A 20,822-nucleotide genomic window follows, 5' to 3' on the forward strand; every position below is an offset into this window, starting at 1 on the left:
GGAAGGTACAACTTGAAGCACTAGAGAAAAAAGAGGAGGGTTTAATGGTGTCAGAATAAAAAACAGCCCATTGACTCCTTCTGTGCAGCACAGCCTATATGTCTATACCATTTGAGGGGTTTAACTTTCCTCTGCTCCACTTGTCAGTTTTCTACATGTTGAAAGATGAGAGCTGAGTGCATTTTAAAATAACAAAGTTTGCTCTTTCTGCAGGTTTAAAAAACATGGGCAAAACCCCAAACAGGAAAATCAAGCCCTGGTCATACTGGTTTACTTACTTGTAAATTTCTTCTTAAACACAAATATAAAGCCCTGCAAATTCAGTGATTGACTAGGTTTGAAGGGGGTGAGTGATGAAACCAGTCTCAACAGGGGGGAGACAGAGGGAGGTAAACTAGAGTCAGTGGTGAAATCAGCAGCCCAGGTGAAGTGCTTGTACACAAATGCACACAGTGTGGGTAACAGGAGGAACTGGAAGCCTTGGTACACCAGGAAAACTATGATGTAGTGGACACTACAGAAAAGTGGTGGGATGATTCACACAACTTGACAGTAATAAGCTCTTTAGGCAAGACAGGTGAGGGAGAAGGAGGGGTGGCCCTGTATATTAGAGAATCTCTTAAATGCCACAGAACTCAAGCTTAAGGATGAAAGGCTTGGGTGTCTATGGGTTAAAATCAGAGGGAAGGCTAACCTAACTGACATGCTGGTTGGAGTCTGTTATAGATCACCCAACCAGGATGAAAAGATTGATGAAGTATTCTACAGGCAGCTGGAGATTGTCTCAAGATTGCCAGTCCTTGTTCTTGTGGGTGAATTTAACCTGCCAGATACCTGCTGGGAACTTAACACAGCAGAGAGGAGGCATTCCAGAAGGTTCCTAGAGTGTATGGAGGACAGCTTCTTGACACAGCTGTTACGTGAGCTTACCAAGGGTGAGGCCCTGCTAGACCTGCTGTTCTCAAATAGAGAAGGGCTGGTGGGAGATGTGGCTTACATCAGAAATGGTGCACCCAGCAAGAGCAGGGTTGAGGGAGCAGGGATTGCTTAGTCTGGAGGAGAGAAGGTGCAGGGGAGACCTTACTGCTCTCTACAACTATGTTAAAGGAGATTGTATACAGGTGGGGTGTGGCCTCTTCCCCCAGGCAACCAGTGGCAGAACAAGAAGACACAGCCTCAAGCTGCACCAGGGAAAGTTTAGGCTTGAGGTGATCAGACAGTTCTTCACAGAAAGAGTAATTGGCCATTGGAATGTGCTGCCCAGGGAGGTGGTAGAGTCACCGTCCCTGGAGGTGTTCAAAAAAAGCATTATACGTGGCACTTGAAGCCATGGTTTAGTTGCCATGATGTGTTAGGTATTGATTAATAGGTTGGACTTGATGATCTGAGGTCTTTTCCAACCTGGTTGATTCTGTATTGGGCTTAGAGAAGTCCCATTTGCTAAAAACAAACCTACCAATCATTTGAAAGCTACCTCTTTTTTGGAAAGTAAATTCTTTTTAATCAGTAAAGGAAGGGTTCATTCCATCCCAAAGGAGCTATCAGAAAATGACAAGGTCAAGGCAGATGTTTAGATTTCCTCTGCTTATGTAGAAGACATGTGGACAGGTTGCTCTCCATCAACAAGACACCTATTTGTAGTCAAGTGAGGCTCGTGGGGGAGATCCTGGGGCTTGTGTCACTCCTAGTGTCTGAACCACTAAACACTCAGAAACCTGACCTTGAGGTCTCCTTTCTCCCTTTCATAATTATTTCCTCTCACTAAGGCTAAGAGCAGCGGCAAGGGCTGTGATTACATGCATGAAGGAAGCATACTAACGCAATTCAAATGCTAATGGCTCTAGACAACTTGCAAGCAGGTATTTTCTGCCAGTGAGCACTGAAAAACAGAGGAACTTTTCTGTCTCACCCTACTCAAAGGAGAGTACATAAGCTGCTTCAGCTCTTAGATGGTGCTGTCCACGCTGCATTAAATAAAGGTAGAAAGAAAGAGGTCACACACTGCACCCTTCTAACAACAGTTTGAAAGCCATTAGGCTTCGGGAACGCCAAACAAACCCACCTTTTATATTGCAGCATGCTATTTTTCATTGGATAACTGTATCTCACTGTATCTTCTGTTCCTTGTTACTTTTAACAGTGCTGCTCCTACCTTCTTTTCTAAAGTCTCTCCTAGTTCTATGGTTTTATACAGAGCCAATAAAAATTAATCACCAGAGTACTGAGGAGCCATCCTCACCTGAGCTGTTACACATCCAGGCTTCCTACATGCAGAGAGGGAGAGATGCTGATAAGCACTCCCACAACTCTTCTGCCTGCCTTCATTTTAACCTTGTACTTAATCTTCCATTCTCCCCCATTCCCTTCAAGTATTATCATTTCATTTTTTTAACTCCTCCTATTAAAAAAAATGCCACCTGAAAAAAATTACCCAAGGAAAGGAAAGGAAAAGCCAGACAACATCCTGCTGCTCACACTTGGCTGTGCTAATTCCCTGGGCTACAATCGCTGCTATAATCAGATTAAAGTGTTCAATAATGGATCATACCAAGACCAGGAATGATGAATGGTGGATCAAGCTTTCATTATCATAACAACAGATAAATAGAAATGAAAATGGAAAATAAATTGAATTGAATATAAGCACTAAAAACTCTTCCACAGGATTAGCTGAGCACTATTAACTATGATGCCAGGGAAAATATTTGATTGTGGATGCTGAGTAATAGCTCTGTAATTTTGCTCTTCTTACTACTTTTTAATTATTGTTTACTTACACTAAAAATCACCCTGAAGGTTGTAGTCAGGGCTGAGACTCTGTTGTGCTTTGTGTTGCTTATTCATAGAGATGGAAGAGATTCCTCCAAGAGTACATTCCATGAAATCAAGCCTCAGGAAAGCAGATCTTCTACAGGCTACAACCAAATTATGTCTCTCAGGGAAATAAACTTAAATCAGCATCATATTTCAGAGCTGGGTCCTGGCATTGAACCTTTGGGATGTACAAAATGGAGAGAAGGGGAAAGAAACACAATATCACTGTTGTGTGTTATTGAGGGTACAGGCTGGAATATAAATAAGTGAAAATGAAGTAAAAAAAAATTCAAACCTGAAGCTGAGAATTTAAGTGAAAGGATGACAAAAGGAATGATGTTTTTAAAAGCCATTTACATTAAGATTTCTGGCAGATTTTGAAATGCAGCTTTCCTCCTGCTCTAATCACAGAATACTGCAGAATAAATCTATGTAACAAAAAAGAAAAAACATCTTTTGGCTGGTACAACTCAGCAAGATGATAATAATTCCACCAAAAAAAAACAAACAAAAAACCCCAGCACATCAGCACCCAACACTAATTTTTGTACTGATTCAAAGCTATGTTTAAAACAATGCATAATTATCTTGAAGTCTGTCCCTTTCCATCACATATTATACAGAGATGAACACTAGAAAACATGCTCTGGATGGGGAGGGTGACAGCACCCAGGGCAGAAGCTTTCTGCCACCTCCCATTTAAATCTCTCTTTTGCAGATCATTTGGCAAAGCTGAGCAGCAAGTTCATCTCAGCTTGTGTTCATGTGCTTTGAACTACTTAACATCTTCAATAAACCCTGTGGCTGGGAGCTCATCATTTTATGTACTGAGAGCTCCATTAGCAAAGGCTGTAAGTGACTCTTCACATTACCCAGTTGCTTGCAGGTGTAGTTTTTGCCAGAGGTTTTTCTTATTTGGAGAAGAGCTGTGCTAAGAGGCATTAATTACATTTCTCTCTTGTTTTTACATACACTGATTTACTTCCATTAGCTTTATACACTCAGAGACAAATCTTGTCTTTTTGCACATGTAAATTCATTTATTATATTTATGCATACCAGGGCAGGAAATTACTAAAATTATTTGCCCAATTTTGATGCCTGCTCCCACATTAAGCAGATTTTATGAGTAGATTATTCTGCCTGGGTAGCAAACACGACTCATTGGGTTGACTGCAAATTCCTCCAAGAGCTGGATTTTAGTTTCCTCTTCAAAGCTGTCTTAGTTGCATGCAATTGTGATGTAACAAGACAAGGCATCCCAAGATGTCTTCAACATAACTTCCTTCGGCTTCTGAAGGTCACTCACTCTCTCCCAGCTCACTTTCAAGGGGACTATATTTGGTGTACATGACAGACAGAATTTTTTGCTTGAGTGAAGACAGACTTTTCAAATCACTGTGGTTTTATAGTATTTGTTCTGAAACAAATCCTACAAATAGTATCCTGCTTAGAAAAGCATGGCATGCATGTTATTTAATCTCTCCATCTCTTGCCACATTTCTCATGGTACTAATATCCTATTCCTTTATCCAGATTCTAGAACTGCAAACTCATTTTAGCAACATTGACTCAGTAATTAGAAAACAAGGGACTCTAGAAGACCTATAGGCTCTGTTCCAGCTGAAGATTTGCCATGCCTTAATCATCCAAGCAGTGCTGAGGTGACTGCTTGTCAGAGACCTCCAGTGATGGGTATTGTACACAGCTCTAAAGGTCTTCCTAGACAACTTTTTCCTAACCTCCATCTCCCCTTCTGTATGTTAAGCTCACTACTCCATGTCCAGCTTCTGCAGTACTGCAAAAATCATACTCCCTATTTTCAGCAAATCAGACATGTGTCACATTATCTAGGCCTCTCTCCCTCTGGAGTTCAATTTTCCAGAACCTCAGGGACAATTCAGCATTTCCCTTAAGTGTCTTACCAATATGGGTATACAACACTGCAGCAGAGATCTAGCCAGATGTCACCAAAATGGACAAGACCGAAAACATTTGACTTTGGTACTTGTCCTGAAATGCTAATACCTAGAGAAACTCTCCCCCTCAGTTTCCTCTAAACATTATAATCTAGGGGAAAAAAAAGTAATTGCAATATTTATTTCTTTTCCTGGTAGGAATTTGGGCACAGTTTCTTTACTAGCTTGGTTTGTAAGCATTGAAGAAAATACCTTCTTATAGAAAGGTGTCTAGAGGGCACATCCTTCAGCACAGCCTGCATCCCCCACATAGTTCCACACAGGATGAGCACTTCTGCTGCAATCACAAAACAGACACACTGCTTTTCTCTTCCCACTCCACCTAACTCTGCCAGTACTGTTAAACAGGCCAAGTTCTCTGCTGGGATCAGGGTTGTCTTCTTCATTTAGGGCTACACTGGAAACTGTTAATGCGCAATGTTTTGCTACCATAACTGGGTTAGTCAAGATCATGACACGAAGCCACGTTTCTAAGTGGCCAAATTCAGCCTGGCAATAAAATTAGCCCTGTAACTATTTTAACACAGCACTGACACCCCTCCCTGGGAGATCTGGCAACTCTTTACTACCATTGTATTCCTACATCTTGCTGGTGAGCAGTTTCTAAAGTTTCCAAGTAAGTCTCCAGTCCTGTTAGTTGCAAAACACACACCAAGAGCTCTTGATTTAGCCCCTTCAGTGGCTGTTTAACTGTTTATTGCCAATCTCCTGTTTTTCTAGTAAGTTATGATGCATAGGAAATGCAATTAGGTGCAATTTGTGGCGTGGTTTTACCAAGCCACCTTAGTGATGAGAGAAGCACAAGAATGCAATTTGGGAAGAAAATGAAATATGAAATAAACTGAAAGCAATCAAAAGGGTAGGTCAGACCACAAAGGAAGTAAGTGGCAATATAATGCATTTGACAAGCAGAAATATCAAAGCTAATAAAGTGCAGCTGTATGAGACACAAGAAGCTAGGGTGGGTTTTGAATCATTTATAAGCTGCCATTCAGTTGCTTGTCACTACATTAGCATATTTAAATAGTTTTAATCTGGTTTCATTACTGTGATTAAAATTGCTGACAAGGATAGAAAATAATGATGAACAGAACTGATCATAGCAAATAGTGGGACTGTAAATGGGTTTATGGAGTGTCTGGTTTGAGCTAGAACAGAACTAATTCTGTTCAGTGATTTTACTTTTCAGTACAGCCTCTTCTAAGCAACTTCACTTCCTGAACTTAATGGTACATTTCTGCAGACAGCATCTGCTTCTAGTAGTGATAAAGTTGTTGATAGCTTCTACTAAGAACTGGTGTGCAGAAGGGCTCTTGCTTATTCTTGCTTCTATGGCAACCAAAGTCACTGCTAAATCCTGTGTACTGTGTTGGGGTGCAGAAAGAGGTCACAGCTGTGAGAAGGAGCAGGCAGGACAAGTGACCCTAAACTGACCAACAAGGCATTTCACGCCATGTGTGTTATATTCAGCACAAAGCCAACTGATCACAAGGGTCAATCTCTTCATCAATGGCCAGTGTCCTAGAAAGGGCTCTGTTCATCCTGCTCCTGAACCCAGTTCCTCCCTCCTAGTGAGACCAGTCTGGGACTTCTCCAGCGCCTGCCCACAGCACCAGTGGTGACAGTGACATAACTGCCATCAGGCATTTAGAGTCATTGTTGGGTTTGTCACATCCTGGGATTCTGATTTGTGTACATTTTACTGTATCATTTTCATTAAAGCTGGTTTGGTTTTCTTCCACAAAACGTAAGTCCCCCTCCCTTATTCCCTTCGAGTAGGGAGAGGAATTAATAGCATCTGTCATTTACCCAGCAGCCAGCCCAGCCCTGGTCCTTGACACAAAGGCATTAGGAACAGCAGCACACTTAACAACAGCAAAACACTGGAGGCAAATCTACAGGAGGTGTATTTCAAAGCCTCCTTTCCTCTTCTGGTTTTAGTTCACTCTTTGTACTAGATTATAGCTGAAGTGAGTAGAAGATACCTGCATCCTTCAAAAGGCACTACTGAAGAGGTATTAGTTCTCAAGCTATCTGCTCAGAGGCAGCAATTCTGACATCCTATACTGAGATCCATTGATGGGCAGAGTTAGCTGGCACATCACTGGTCCTGACAAAATAACTGATGAGACTGACAAGTCCTCAGAAGCACCAGGAGCTTGAAAATTCATTACACCTTTCTGAATGTGTCTTTTGCTGTAATGTTTTCTGATCTTAACTTGGAAACTAGGGGAGCTTTTAAATAAGTGAGAAAAATTGCAAGCAAAGTTTTATGGAAAAGCACTGATGGTTCTTGAAGAAATTGAAAGACCTAAAGAGTATCTCCTTCCTGCATGCCCCAAAGTAACTCAAGTGAAGACCAATTTCAATCCTTAGAGTGATAGTGGCAAACTCATTTCCACATTAAGAAAAACTGACGTGAGGCTGAAGAGCATTCACAGCTTAGAGGAAGCTTCTCTGTATTCCTCAATGTCTGCAAAGTCTATTTTGAGCTGCTGGGTTTCTGCAATCCCCCTCCATCCCTTCCTGTTTCCAGAACGCAGGAATCAGACACTGGCTTTACTGCTTTCCTAAGACTCTCTTCCCTCCAGGAACCGCTCACCTTGGGGCCTGCACATTCAGAGAGAAAGGATGTCTGTCCCAGAGTCTCCTCCACATACCCATCTCAAATTTTCATAATTTAAGCACCCCAGAACACTGCAGCATCCCCATACTGAAAGTGCACCAGATGATCTTCACATCTGGACCTCCAAAAGGACATTTAAAGCCTGCCCTCTTCTAACACTAGGGCAATACACGGACAGTGCATTGTGGCATATATGGGAACTACACTCAGTTTCAGGCTAGCATCCATGAGCTCATCCTTCCTCTCCTCTGTAGGGTCTACAAGTCTTCAGAGGCTTGACAAAAGTAGCATCTTTATGTTTGTTCCAAGATGAGTTACAGGGCAATATCCCCAAGCTTGGATGATGTCCCAGAGTCAACTTGCTTACCCCCAGGAGCAACAAATAGATTCTGGGAGCACGGGGACCACATGCATCTGCCTCTGTAGATTTTTGCTTTGTCTGTCTAAAGGGAAGCAGCTGAAGCGCAGGAAAGCATGCTAGAACTCTGTGCAAGAGTAAAACAAGCAGAGAGAAAACAACTGATGTGTAATCAGACACGTAAGAAATACATACAAATGAGATCTGCCATACTCCTGCAGTTCTATCTCGTTTCCTATCTTTTTCATCTGAGCTTTTTCCATGGAAAATGACAGAAGGCAATATTTCACTGAGAGCAGAGATGACAATTGTAAACTGTAGGTGTTTTCACTCCAAATTGCCAACACAAATTTTGATGTCTCTCTCCCATGGAGGCCTTCAGAAGAAAACAAACAACACAAAAAACCCCAAAGATGATGCCTTGGAGGTTTTTTTAAAAGCTAGAATATTGCAGTAAAATACAATGCTGTACAAGGCTACATAAAATTTATGGGGCATCTTTTACAAGATCATCCCAAGGGGCTTCATATAATAGCAATAAACCAGTAAAACAACATCAGGGCACAGATTTAATTTTTTTAAATGGTAGAACTTACATTGATGATTTTCCATCATTACTCATCACTGGAAGTCTAACAATACCAATAAATTGGTTTTATCTAATGGTAGTTTAGGTGAAAAGCATTTAATGCCTCAATACAGTCCATGCTTTACTACGTTTAACTGGCTGATCAAAATAATACCAAACCAAAACCAATTATGACCTGTTTCAGCCAGGGAGGTTTTCTGAGTGGTTAGCCACTGTTCACCATTCCCTCAGGTTACCCTGCTCCATCCTTCTCAAACTTGTAAAGGGACAAATAACAGAAAAGTAGCTGAACAAAACATTTTGTTCAAGCATGCACCTTTGTGCCATTTCACCTATTAAAATACCTCTGCCAAGCACAGCATGCAAAGAAGGAGGGTTGTGGCAAGGAGCAGCAAATAAGAAAAGCAAAGGAATATACATCACACAGTAAGTGCCTTAGCCCCTTTTTGCACCTCTCCTCTGGCATTACTATAACTTACTTCACCTACGCCCCAGTCTCCCCCTTAACAATCCTACATGTTAGAAGTTGACTCTAGTTGTGCAGTCCAGAGCTTTTCCTTCATTCCTATGGGGGTACAGACACTGTTTTCTGCTGAATCTAAGTCCACCTAAATGAGAACTAGCACCAGAGCTCTGGCAACAAGATGAACTTGCAAAGCTGCAAATTCATTCTCTGAAGAAAGATAAGCCAAGCACAATGCAACAGACAATAGGCTGAATAAGTTATGAACTGACCTCAGGGAATAAAAAGTAAAAGAATAGTGTCTGGTTTTCAGCTCTTTGATACAGGAAAGAGGCCAAAGGTATGGGGGGGTGGGCAGAAATCTAAGACCAAAGTGGGAACATCAAATTAGATGTGACAGTAACAATTAAATGCATTAGCAATTGTGAAAGCTCAGTAAGTGTATTTATCTGCTTCTGTACACTTCAACACTAAAGTGACCACCAGCCAATATACTTAAAAGAGCATCTGAGGAATCTATAAACATGTAGGGTCTTGAAATATCAATAAGCAGCCTGAACAGTCTGATGGCCTGCTTCTGTTGGCAATCTCTCTGTAAGAGAGTAGCTTGAAGAAATGGAGTTTAGCACAAAACAAACCCTCTAAGGTTTTTCATTCTACACTGGAAATAAGCTGGAGGATCATTGCAAGAAAGTATCCAGGGAACAAACTCTAAATTCTAGGCAGCTGTCTAGGGACAAGAAGAGTCACTTGCCACAGACAAAGACCATACTTACATGAGATGCACTCAGTGGTGTTGGATATCACACAAAAATCCATCCTTGTAGGATTATTTTTTCCTCCTCAGGAGGACAACTCACTGTGATCTTCTGACCTTATTCACACACATCTGACTACTATTCACACACTTCTGCCCTCAGAAAGGGCAGAAACAGATGTGCTCTCAGTCCCCAGCTTCTGCATAACAGAAATGCTTTTCTCTTGCCTGGAACCCACTGTAACCATGAAGTGAGCATAGTGTTTCCTCCAAAACACCCCATAGAAGATAGGGGCAAATTAAGCCTGGTCTTGTGCCAAGGCAGATCAGAAGTAGTTTAAGGTAGACATACAAAAAAATCCACACAACACTAGGGCAGCCTCTGAGCCATCTCAATACCTCCTCATCTCTGGGTTAAGCTCAAGAATGACAAGCCCTTCCTATTAGTTAAACAAAAAAAGTTTCTAATCTCAGAATTTTCTGTGTATTTGCTAAAAGGGAGATCAGTTCAGTCCTCACTGTCACCAGTGTCTGTGCAGACACCACATGGGCTGAGTGCTCTGTATTTACAGAGAGCACACAATGCTCAAGCCAACAGAAGCAAACCTAGTCTGTAATAGGACTTGTCAGCCACAGTATCACCTATCAGGCTTAATAGCTCTGACTGATCTAAAAACCTGTAAACTAATAAAATCTGTATGTTTTACAATTATGGGTAAGTAATCAGAGCCCCACACTACTGAAATGATAAGCTCAAAGATAGGACATAGGGGAAAGCTCCTTAGGGCTTAATCCTCAGCTCTCAAGCAAGCCAAGCGTAAAATCCTTTAATCAGATCTAATAACCTGGGATAATCTTCAAAATAATGACTGCAAGGAATAACACATTCCTGCATTCATTAAATCCTGAGATTAAAAAAATAAAAGGGGATTTTCTTTAGCAGCAGCATTAAGGGTATTCTCACACATTGCATTACTTTTACATTAATTTCTTATTGTTCATATGCTATATTAAAGTTTTTCAGCTCACACTTCCATCCCACCAAGATCATTCTGAATTATGGTCTGCATCAGAGTGTACATATAGGGATTCTTATCTCAGTAGCTTCTTTATGGTAGAATCATAGACAAAAACACTGGGCACAGCCAAACTCAAAGACCTTTAGAGAGCTTCACAGGCAACTTCAACATGAAGAGTTTGTTTTGAAGGCATTAATCAGGCTACAGTCATTTCCTGTACACTGTAATTCCCTGGTGTCTAGCCACATTCTATACCCACTTGGAGTCTTACTTATCTCTAAGCACTCCCAGAAGAAAAAAAATAAATATGCAAAGCACAGCTAAAATTGCTTTGACAAAGACCACTGTGGTCCCCTCCTGCCCTTGGCTGGCTTCTCTCCCCTTTAGGCACTGGTATTAATAGCACTATCCACCTGACAGCAGGTGAGGATCAATAGAGAATGAAGCATTCATCACCTCAGGCTTCTCCAAATCTTCTGTCTATTAAGTGTCAACTTTTGGACTCACCATAACTAATGCTCCTTGGTATTTCATCTCATTTTCTGTCTTGCCCTTTTTGATTAGGTCACCGAGAGATCTTGCTATGCCTTTATTCTCCTCCTTAGTAGTCTGGCCTAGTTTCTACTTTCTGTTTCCTTTCACTTGTGTTTGAAGTCAGTGAAAGGCTCATAATTTAGCCACAGTGATCTCTCACTGACTTTTTATCTCTCCTCCGCAAGAAGAGAGCCTTATTAATATTCTTCTTTAAGGAACCGCTATCTTTCTTAAATTCTTTGTTCCATCAGGCTTGCTTCCCAGGCAACACCAACCAATTTTGTGACTGTTGAAGTCATCTTGAAATCCACTGTTACTCTTTTGCTACTTATTTTTCTTCAAGTCCTCTGAATCATAAGTGTATCATCTCATCATCATTCTCACCTAACCTGGCCCCTCTCTAGCCACTGTCAAAGAGCAGGTTTCCTCCTATTGGTTCACCCTATTCTAGTTATCTTAATCATCTTTAACTAGAATAGGGTGAACTTTGGGTATCTTAATCATCTTTACCCAAAGTCCATCAGAAACATGTTCTAAGATCTTGCTGAACAGACTCTCTTGAAACACACTTTTGCAACAGTTATCAGGGTAACTAATAACCTGCATTGAGACTTACATCCTCCATCTTGCATTACAGCAATTGCTATTCACTCCTATGACTTTCTGAAGAGCAATGGAGAGTGGTTTTTATATCCACCTAACTCATCATTGTTTATGCTTCTTCTGGAACTGCTTAATTTCAAGTCAAAGATCTTCACTGGTCTTCATTTTTACTCATAATCATGTAACACATCATTCTTGGGTAAGGGGTAAAAAAGGCTTCCTAGTAGGTAACCATGCATTTACTTCCAAGATGTGTGTTGGCACTCATTATGCACTGAACCCTGCCCCGGTATACTAACTGAATGGGATGACCACCTGCACCCTTGCTCCTCTCATCCTTGCCTCTCCCCAGCAGCCTTATGAACACTTTGACCTGCAATACTGAAATGTTCACCAGAGAATAAAATCTCCACAAAACAGGAAACCTGAACAGGTCAAGGAAATTGAAAGCTGTGTCTGTACACAGAGCACAGCATATTAATTGACTTCAGTGGAAGTGTTTAGCCGCTGAGAAGAGACAAGATGAACCAGCAGTTACATCATGAAAGGACAGAAGATAGAACAATGGAAAAGGGGAAAAGACATTCACAAGAGGAAGGAGTGGTGCTCTAAAAGTCTCTGCTGTAGGAGATTTTCAGACTGAACAGAGTCCTTGCCAGTGCCAATGTCTGTGGCTCTAATCCTGCTTTTTTACCTTGATCTTGTCTTTCACAATCTTGACTTTTACCATCGCAGAGTCAGTATCCTCAAGGTTTCTGTCAAACTTCACATCTCATTTGTAAGCATGTGGTTCAGCCAAGTGCATCCCCAGTTATCAGTTTCTCAGTCATCTGCCAGAAAGCTGTCACCAGGGCTCTCCAGAAACCTGCTGGACTGCTTTTGCCCCACTGCATGGCCTGGATTAAATACACTGAGGTCTAGGTCTTGTGAACATGAGGCTTCTGACAGTTGTTTGAAGGAAGTCTCATTTACTTCTCTTCATCTTGTGAATGTAATGTATTGCATAAAAATTAATAGAAAGCCTCAGCAAGGATGGGTATGCATTAACAGATCCATAGCAAGTCTAGGGCACTTATTAGAAAACTGCAAAACCAAAGAGACAAAATGAAGAGTCAAATTTCCTCTGAAGGTGAAGTCATAGAAGACTCTCTTATTAAAAAAACCACAACAGACAGGCTATAACCATTAAACACACAAGTCCATGAGCTCTACTGGGATGGATTTGTGGCAAAAAAAATTATGTCCCATGAAGCTATGACAGGACTGGAAAATAAAATGGTTCAAAAATAAGAAGGATAAGTGTAAGCACTCTGCAAAGCTCATAGAACCTGTGCTAGATTAGTGAACAGGCATTGATGTTACAGCATGACAAAAGCCCAATAGAAAGAAGAAAAAAAACAGGAACCTTTTTGCATTAGAGGCAAACAACTTTTGACCTGAAAGACCTCAAACTCTTCACCGAAGCAACAGGGAGGGCTGGGAGAAGTACTGCTGCAGAATCATACAGCGGGTTGTTTATTTGCCTTTTACACCTCCCCAGGTTTGAGAGCTACTTGAAGATGTGTACACAAACTGAAATAGATGGTACATTTGCTATATTGACCTAAGCAAGGATCTATGAATAACATTTCCAAGTTTCCTCTGGAGCTGCAGTTTCAAAGCAGAAATTAATCAATAAGCACTGCCTGCAAGACTCAAAAGAAAACCTCTAAAAGGTATCACCAAAGAGGATTTTGCAAACATGGAAGTACTTCATCATGACTGAGGTTCAGCTTGGGTGCCATTAGTAATGGCATGAACATTTTCAAGAGGAGCTAGTGATCTGAAACCAGCAGTAAACCTGCATGCAAACATGATAAAAAGCTTTGCATTGAATCCACAAGTCTGGAGGATGAACCAGAAGCAAATCACTCAAGAAGAAACATTTCAAATACAAGAGAATCAGTCTCTGTGCATATTTTTACTATCAAAATACTAACACTCTTGTCTGGGATGGTTTTGGGGGCTGAACAAACCAACTCCTGCAGTGATGGAGAGGAAAATATCAGAAGGGATTTTCTGACTCTGGTATCCAAACACAGCAAGATAGTTCTCATTTGGCCACAGAGGAACACTAAGGAACAAAAAAGAGATGCTGAAAACCAAGAATTTTAAAAAAGGAAGAAAAGTGTATGCACAGTTTAAAATGAAAAGGCTAGAATCTGGCAAAGTGGCCAGTGCCAAGCCAAGCTGTCATGCTCCAGAAACAATCATTTCAAGCATGATGACTAATGAGAGATGAAGACAAGACCTTAAGGGAATGAGGTTTTTCATAGGATCAATAAGGTTGGAAAAGGCCTCAGAGGTCATTAAGTCCAACATATCACCCAACACCTCATGACTAACTAAACCATAGCTTCAGGTGGCACATCCAATCCTCTTTTGAGCATCTCCAGGGATGGTGATGCCACCACCTCCCTGGGCATCCCATTCCAATGCCAAGTAACTCTCTCTGTGAAGAACTTTCTCCTCGCCTCAAGCCTAAACTTCGCCTGGCACAGCCAGAGACTGTGTCCTCTTTTGAGAGTTCACAGAATTTGACAGTAGCAAGTGAAAAGGGTAGGCACCTGATTATCTTTCTGTAGATAGCTCAGCAACATGCTGCCCCAGAAGACTGCAAAAACAGTGGCTTGGCAAGACTGTGCTCCCTTCTAAGACACTGACACATATTAAAGCTGTGTGAAGGCAAACTAAAAGGCTGTCAGTTATTGGATTCATTAGAGTTTACTAGTTTAATAGCATTTTGCTTTGAAAATAAAGAAAGAGTTCAAAAGTCAGAGCAGAAAAGAGTTCTCACAGGAAAAAAAGCCTCTTTTCCCCACGATTTCTATATCCTATATTGTGTTTTCTGCAAGATTTCATGTTCATCTAAAGCAAACCATCGCTGATGCTAGCCAGAACATGTGGCTTGTGAACAGGGGTTTCATGGCTTTTGAGTGTGGATCAGAGTAGGTATTAGGAAGGATTTTTTTACTATGACTTTTTTTTTTTACAATAACATTTAGTGAAACTCCGGCACAGGTTGCCCAGAGAGGCTGCAGATGCCACATCCCTGAAAACAATCAAGGTCAGGTGGGATGGGGCTCTAAGCCACCTTTAACAGTCCCTCCCAAGTAATCCTATTCCATGATCCTTACAGAATGCCCTTCCTGTAAATGAAATAGTTGCCTTTGATGCTCAAAAGGCACAGCACTTATTTTCTGTCAGTCCAAGTGTTACCTAAAAGCCATGCTTGCTAAACAGAGTTCAAAAATTATGAAGAAGGGTGATTAATGACCTATTTAATAGCAATCCTCTGCACTTGCTTCACACTGTTCCTGTAGTCCTAGTCACTTTTTTCCATACTCTTTAACAAGAATGACTTCAGTTTACATCATTCCTTATTACTGCTACAATCATAGTCTCGAGACAAGATTCATACTGGCCATTTTCTGGCTCTTGTTGCACCATATGTCAAGAAAATGAGGAACAGGAATTTCAGTGCCTAATATGCTCTGTGAGTTACAGGTCTGTACCAGGATTATACTTCAGCTTTTCTGATAGCAGGTAGTTCTCTGTCCTACCTTTCTCTGCATACATCTGCTTGAGAACTGACTTACAACCAGCCCTTACTTCAGTTTTGTAAGGCACTCCTTCACTTCTGGATCTGACCAAGCTGTGATACCTCATAAGCAACCAAAAGAAAGGGTAGTAAATCTATTACTAAAACGTAGGTTAGCCAATTTCACCCATTTGGGGCAGCTTGCTTCTAGCTCTCAGGTGAGAGAGACTTAGTATGCATATAGTCTGTTGGCTGGGTTACAGAGAGTAGTAGCAAGAGATTAAAAGTACAGCTGAGGACCTGTTGTTCATGGTGTTACTCAGGGGTTGATACTAGGACCAACAGTGTTTAACATTTGTGTTAACAATTTGGGCATAAGCATGAACTCCAATTAGCAATTTTGCAGATGATACCAAATGGGAGAGAAGAGGTCAAAGCATGGGAGGGTTATTTAAGGGACTTAACAGATAGGAGAAATGAGCTGGTAGCAATTTCCCAGAGTTCAGCAAATGTAAAGCTCTGTATGTGGGAAGGAATGGCCCACATAATGGCACAGGCTAGGGGCCAACTTGCTGGAAAGCATCCCCACAGGTAAGCACCCACAGGTCCTGGTGGACAAGCCGAGCACAAGCAAGTAGTACACTTCTGCAGCAAACAAAAGCAACCAAATACAGAGCAAGAGCACAGACAGCAAGTTGAAGGAAATGATTTTTCCCCTCACTACTTGGCAATTTTAAGAAAGCATATGGAGTACTGCATCTCACTTGGGGCTCCCACATACAAGAGGGACACAGACATACTGGAGTGAGCAGAGCAGATGGCTACCACAACGCTCCAGGGCCTGGAGCGCATAAAGTACCATGAGAGGCTGAAAAAGCTGGGGGTTTACAGCCTGGAAAGGAGAGAGAATCTAAAAGAGGATCTTATTACTGCCTTACCTACCTAATGGAGGTGTTATGGAAACCAAAACTCCCCCCCAGAGGCTGGGGAATTCTCACAGTCCAATCATAAAAGGCATTGGGCAACATGACTCAACACCGATATTAGACTTCCTTCAAGCAAGGACTTGGACCAGACAGACCTCTTCCAACATAACTTGCTCAATTACTTTGTGATATAAGGGAAAGCAAGTAACACCATCCTTTCTCTCCTCTGCCTTTTTCTTCAGCCTTACAAGGTTATTTGTGTTGCTGTCTCAAACACTCTTAAACATACCCTCCCCAGGGAACTTTCTTCCCTATCTTTAAGCCATTTGAAGTATTCTAATGCTGCCAGTAATTGCGTTCTATCTTTGTGTTGTGTATGGAAAGTGGCACATTGTTGAATATGAAAAATAAAGTCACTCACAATGTACATTCTAACAACAGGGAAGCTTAAAGTGGAATTAATGACTGATGAAACTACAATGAATTGAGAAAGGCATAATGAGCTCCCTGTAGCCTCCACTGTACTGCCCACATTCCATTATCTGCTAAACTACCTTTCTTCAAAAAAAATCTGGATTAAAATAATGTGAACTGAAACTAATGAAAACATCATCTTAATTAATACAACAGTGCAAAGCAGTTTGAAAGGACCTTTGCATGCCAACTAACAGCAAGCCATAGACACAAGCAGATGTATGGATAACCCCAGCTCTCTCAGCCTGTCCTCTCAGGAGAGGGCTTCCTGATCATTTTTGTGGCCTCCTCTGGACCCTCTCCCACAGGTCCTTGTCTCTCCTGCGCTGAGGACTGCAGGTGGACACAGAAATGCAAGGGAGATCTCACCAGAGCTGAGGGGCAGAATCCCCTCCTCAACCTGCTGGTCACACTGCTTTAGATGCAGCCCAAGGTGTAGTTGGCTTCCAGGCTTTGAGTGCACATACCCCACAGAGGAGCTCAGCCCCAGCAAGGAGGCCCAGCCAGAACCCATGGATAATACTGGAGTAGCCATGAACACTCTTCCTAGCTAGCCGGGGGGCCACCAGGCCCCCCGGCCTTTGTTGTCACCACCACCATCACCCAGTGTGCACCATAGGGACTCACCGGTGATGAGAGGAGGATCCTCCAGCCCAGATGGGCTCAGCTTGGGGCTTCTGCCCTTCCTGGTGTCGTTTAAAAAGGAGAGTGGGTGGGGAGGGCCAAGTGGCCACACCTGGGGCAGAAGGAGACTCCAACAGAGCCCAGGTGCTCTGGGATTTGAGGGGAAAATGGGGTGGGTGGGGTGGAAAAGGAGCAGGCTGTGGAATCAGTGTTGTTGAGAAAGAATGGGTATTAAAATAATATTCAAATAGGAATTATTGACTTCTAGTGATTGCTAGATGCTTAATATGGCTACTTTCAGGATGTCCCACTACTCTTGGATATTAGATAATTTATTGACAAACACAAACATGATTTTGATAGGCCAGTATTAAGTTCAATAAACTAACAAAAACCCCCACACCTTCTGCTAAGGTATAGCATTACCATCTCAGCACACTCTTTATCTCAGCCCAGAGGGGTTTTTTGGGGGGTTGTGTTCCCACCCATCTGTGTGTGTGGGAGGGGGCTTGCTTCTGAGAGCAGGCTGTGTGAAGCCAGGACACTTCTGGGCTGAAGAAGAGCCAATGGGTTTAGCTGGCAGAGTTGAACTCCCCTATACCTAAACAGGTACAGTCCATGCCATAATGAACCCTGTGGTCTCTCCTGTGTGAGTATGGAGACAATATGGGATGGAAATCCTTAGTTATACAGGCACAAGTTCATTAGTTACAAAGAACAGTTGAGAGAAGAGAGAGTTCTTCCAGGAGAGCTGCACTAGTCTACCATGAATGGTTCCCTGGTCCTAGTGTATGGGCAGCAGATCCAAATTGGAGTAGGGGAAGATCTGGACAAGGCATTTAGTGCCATGGTTTAGTTGATTAGATAGTGTTGGGTGATAGGTTGGACTTGATGATCTCAAAGGTCTTTTCCAGCCTTGGTTCTGTGATTCTGTTGCAGAGAATTCCTTTCTCTAAGTAATTTCTTGCATGGGGATTGATTCCAAGGAAGTATTGTACCTCTTCCTTAGTCCAGACAGAATTTAATATTTCAAAATAGGTGTTCCAAAACATTCACATCAGAAAGATAATAAAGCAGAGAACGTTTTTGGTTTCATCACAAACTTGCAGCCCAGATTCCAATGGAAACTGTACAAAGCTTTTGAATATATTTGTGCAATTTATGGCTTTCAGTCAAATTCTCAAGTTCCTGCAGGCCTTCCAGCAGCTGCCTCCCACACAGACAATATCACAGTGGAGAATGAAAAATGGGAAAGCCTCTATCCTGCTCCGAGACACTTCTTGCATAATAAATTAACTCCCAAGTGACATCACAGGGAATTTTTATAGTAAGAAATATTGCCATCCTGTTTCACAGTCACCATTTCAGAAGACGTCTCTGGAGCTCTGCTGGACTTGGGTTTAAACCATTGTCTGTGTTCTCAAGGGACATACATTTACAGAAGAGAAGGTTGAATGTTACCAGGCTCTTGGAGTCTTTGATCAGAAGGGAAAATAAAAAGGTGGGTGGCTGGGTTTTTCACTGCATATTTTGCTGTTATATCTTGGCCGGATTTAGAGTATTGCCCAGTTCCTGACGCAGACTAAGTTGTGCACTAATATAATTCCTCTCTGGACACAGATTTAAGGAACTTTTGTGCAAAGTATTTTTTCCTCCAAGTGACTAACTCCAGAAAAGCAATCTGTAGTGGGTAGAAGCTGACAGGAGGAGAGACAGGCTGTGTTAGCTGCGTTGCGCTTCTGACTTCAGGACATGAAGTGGCTCAGGGCACAGGCAGGGTCAGCTGCAATTTGCTGGCACCTGTTCCTGCAAAGGCAATGTCAGATTGCTCCTTCAACAGTGGAACCTCTGCCCCAGCACACAGCCCTGGCAGGGATACGCAGGTTTCCATGAGATAGCTGCTTCTCCCTCATGCCTTTCCTGAGCTGTGCTGGGAAAGATAGAGACGATATCTAGACTGAATTGTGCAGAAATCACTGTCTAGCAGAGTATTTGATACCTTTACCATTCACTTTAAAGCCTGCTGCCATAACTTCTGTCCAGGACCTGCTCCTGAGGATACCCTCAGGCTTAAGGACACTGATACTGCCTATTGCCACAACACTGCAAGGCACACAGCACTACGGTCCTTGCTGCAATGCAGGGTCAAGCTTGGTATTCCTTCCCTTGTTTGAGAACTCAAAGCTACACCTGAGCTCATTCACCAGGCAACTGCTGTCAGCTGGATTATGAGGTGCAGCAAAATAAAGGAGCACAAATGACAAGGAAATGAGAAAAGATTGCTGGCAGGACTCCTCCAAATTCCCTTCACATTTACAACAAATTTCAGGTTTCTTTAGCTTTTGGTATGCTGCAGTAACCACAAGAGGACAAAAAAATTGCTATTCTGACCCAACTTCATGTTTGCTGACTGGCTGGTACAGGATCTATGGCAACAGCAGACAGGGGCAGCCTACTACAGCTGGAATTTCATAGCAGCAAAACAAGGGGAAGGAAAACATGTGAAATAATAAGAGTACTTCCATGATATCTAGCTGTGCACTGTCTCATCAGCAGGTTAGTCCCGGGGTCTATGCACTCTGCTTCAAACTTCTTTCTTCCCTTGTTTGGATAGCTGCTTCAAATGACCAAGATGTGCTAGATGTTGCCCATGAAACACAAAAGGGGTCTACAAGGTAAAAATAGCCAGAGGAAACTGCCAGAGGCTTTTCTCATATCCCACACTACCCAGCTGAGCATTTACACAGCTCAGTGGGACACTGGGCAGTGCAGGCTCAGCTGCTCACCTAGTTTGACCATATGTAAATTGTGCTGAGTCCTGGCAGAGGGTGGGATTTGAGATAGCTATAATGCAGCCTCAGGGGCATTGTTTTAGCAGATATGCTAGCTGATCTCTTGCTCCAAACTCAAATCCAAGAAACTGTGAGTACCTGATGTATATCCCAGTTTATAGCCTGCTCAAACACAGGACGCATTCACATTAATATGGGTACATTGCTTTCAGATGCAGATCAAGAGCAAAATAAGCTCATGACCATCCACAAGAGACTTAACATATCTGTATTCTGCTTCCTTTCACAAAGGTTAGGTGTTCGCTTCATATTTCATCCAGCTCCCTGGAACAGACACTTTTAGGGTCTAACTCACCTGACCTATTGACTAAAAGGAGCATAGGCTGGCTGGGTTCATCTGTGAATTACTGGATTACAGACATCTAGAGGCGAACAAGATGAGGTCACCCTTAATGACTGCACAGTAAACTGACCCTAGGAAGAATGATATCAACCCTGAATTAAGTTGTTCTGACATCAAACAGATGGAGCAGACCCTCCACTGGGGATATCTAAAGCAATTCTGCTGACTTCTGAGGAGCTGTAGCACAGAGCATCATTACTTGAATGAATTAAAGACCTGGCTCTTTGACATGGTTTCATGTAAACAGTATTTCTAGAGTCCATTTTAAGCTGGAGTCAAAC

The sequence above is a fragment of the Dryobates pubescens genome, chromosome 21 (genome assembly GCF_014839835.1).
Source record: "Dryobates pubescens isolate bDryPub1 chromosome 21, bDryPub1.pri, whole genome shotgun sequence".
NCBI classification, from domain to species: domain Eukaryota; kingdom Metazoa; phylum Chordata; class Aves; order Piciformes; family Picidae; genus Dryobates; species Dryobates pubescens.